At 40.5% G+C, this 2,785-nt stretch overlaps 1 protein-coding gene across 1 annotated transcript in view; it reads right to left on the bottom strand.

Moving 5' to 3' along the window:
* The window catches only part of TYR (tyrosinase), a 48,768-nt gene that overhangs the window by 38,545 nt on the left and 7,438 nt on the right, over positions 1–2,785 (bottom strand). The gene's annotated exons all lie outside the window — the stretch shown is intronic.

Below are 2,785 nucleotides of genomic sequence, written 5' to 3'. Positions count from 1 at the left end.
AAAGCCATAATTGTAGATTTTCCTCCCCATACAGAAGAGGGGGAAATGTTGACTATGAAAAAAAATAATCTTTTATTCTGAAAATATCTGTCTGTGCTTTGTCAGACTAAATGGGCACTTAGTTTCTCTACATCTTGATGATGCTATATGTACAAAATGGGAAAAGATGCTGCTCTACTTAAGAGGAATGTTGTAGGGATGAACATATATCACCAGCTGAGATACCATAGTGATGGGTATTGGGTAAGGGTCCTTAAATAGAAAGATGGATACAGATATTAAATACTATCAGAAGTAAATACTATCCAGCATAATTTATATAAATGTTCTGGGTTCACAGGCAAAGTCCAGTGGCCATGGCATAAGAAGTCATTATTTGTCAGATGATCTGTGGAAGCTGCCAGTCCAATTTGAGACTCCTGGAAGAGCAAAGTAGTTCAATGTAACTTCAAATGATAGTCAGCTGATTTTGCCTGAGTCAAAATCCTTCACATTTGCCATGGGTTAAAAATGCCCCCACAGACTGTCAGTGTCACTAAGGTGCTGCTCAATATCTTTTCCAGCCACAATAACTTATTTGCTACCTAAGGACATGGGTCCTCTGATGACCATGAGCTTTTATAGTAGCTCTCACTGCATCCCCTGCTTGGCCAGTGATCGGAATGAAAGGGAGGATTTTTTTCATATTCTGATACAATAAACCTATAGGGAGCTAGTACAAGTACTAACTCATATTTCTACTTTATATTCAGGAATTTGCCTCGCATGGAGTCAGGATAGAGGATGGAGAAAAATATAATGACACAATGACAAGCAGAAGATCAGACTAGAGGGTTTGGTGGGTGTGTATAGTGGTAGAGCTGATGGGTCTATGAAAATGAAACAGAGCAACAGTGGCTCAAAACTCCCAGAAGTTGTTTTGTATCCCTTTCAGGTGAGGCTGAGGCTCTGAACCAAAACTGCTGTCTATTGTTTTGCTTTTTTTCTGAAAAACCCACCAAAACAAATGAAACTCCAAATCACCAGAGATCCCTTCAAAATATAGGACTCTGTGGTTGGCAGGTAATCAATGTGGTTAATGAGAACTTTGTGTGGAGAAAGAACAGGTCTCATTATTGAGTGAGACATCATAGGGGAGAAAGCACATAACACTGAAACCTCCAGACTTCCGTCATCCTGGAGGTGTACTTCTATTTCATGAACCGAAACAATGAACAAAAAGGTGAGTGAAAGCAATCCTATTTGCTCTGAATGGGATGGAAGAACATGAGATTCTCTGTCAGTGAAGGAAGTGAGTGGGAGATTCATTTCACCAACACTAGCTGCGTACAAATTGCCAGACTGAAGCAACACTTTAGGACAACCTCTGCAGCCAATAGAGAGAGGCATCTCCGGAGTGTGATTCAGCCCTTCTAAGCCAGATGTCTGGTAGGTGAGATGTACTTACCTCTAGGGGTGCCTAACCCTCTCCATTGACTAAGTCAATGAAATAAAATGTGTAAAAAAATCAATGCAGAAACTGTCTCTGGGCTGCAGTTAGCAAGGGAAGCAAAATTAAGAGTGTTCAGCCTAATGCTCTGCTTCTGCATAAGGATGGGATGAATCACACCCTGGAGGCACGGATGTGCCTCTGAACTGACTAAAGACAGAGCCAAAGGCAAGTTGCTTTGCTGCCTAACTAACTTTTGAAAGAATGGAAGGACACGAGATGAATCCTTTTCTAAAGTCATTTGACCACAAATTCACAGAAAATGTACGATGGAGCTGGTGATATAACCTAGATTTCTTAAGAAACTGAAGTTCTTAAATAATGTTTCCTATGAATTTGAATCTCATGAATAAATTATTCTCATCTTTTTTTTGAGGAGATAAGAAAGCTTATCAGAGAAATTTATCCTTAGAAACTGCTCTATTAGCTGAAATGTGCCCTAGTCTGTTAAAACTACTAAGTTGCCCTTGGAGGCTGTGGGTAGTTGTCCAGCAGAGAGTTTCATGTGCACATTCCCCCGAGAAGCTCATCACATGGGTCAGGATTGTGCTTCTAAGAGGAACTGAGGTCATGTGCTTCTAAGAAGTCTCTTTTAAGAATCCCAACCGAGAAGGGAGAGGTAGTGACAGGGAGAGACCTACAGTTATAAACACAAAGCGTAGTTACAGTGTTGTTTTTATGATTGTTTTGTGCTACTGAGAGAGTTTATTCCCATTAGAAGGAAAATAGAGGGATGATTCAGGCTGAGGGAGATGCTCTAGTTATTTCTTTGTTTATAAAAATGCACAGTCCTATGCCCCTAGAAGTGCATTATTGAAGAAGGCAAGTATGTCTTGGCTGGTGGAGCTCAACACATTTCCCAGTTGGCACTTGGCTCAGAAACTGCATACATGTGGATTTTCTGTTTAGCTCTGTTTCCTGTGGACATTATCTAGGTCCATATCTTCTTCTGGCTTCTCTGCCCTGCCATCTCGTATCTTTTCATCCTTTTCCCACTGCCCTGGGGATATATCCCCGTTGGGTCCTAAAGAGGAATCACATGCTGCCTTCAAGACCAGCTTTTCAGATATTCAGACAGGGAATCTTCAAGCATGAGCTCAAATATATCTAAATAAAGGAACATTTCCCCTTCGTTCTGTTTATCTATTTCAGTGGGATTTAATGCAACTGTTAATGTTATGAGGCTTATAAATGGTTAGAGTGCTAATCTTTTTTTTTCCATTTATGTCTCAGTGTAGCCCTGATTAACTGTCTGGCTAACCGATTTTTTCCTAAACAGAAGCCAAAGGCATCTGG

Source organism: Pygoscelis adeliae, unplaced genomic scaffold, assembly GCF_000699105.1.
Source record: "Pygoscelis adeliae isolate BGI_AS28 unplaced genomic scaffold, ASM69910v1 Scaffold141, whole genome shotgun sequence".
Classification (NCBI taxonomy): domain Eukaryota; kingdom Metazoa; phylum Chordata; class Aves; order Sphenisciformes; family Spheniscidae; genus Pygoscelis; species Pygoscelis adeliae.
The sequence above is the reverse complement of the archived record's forward strand: the minus strand, read 5'-3'. Positions and strand labels throughout refer to the sequence as shown.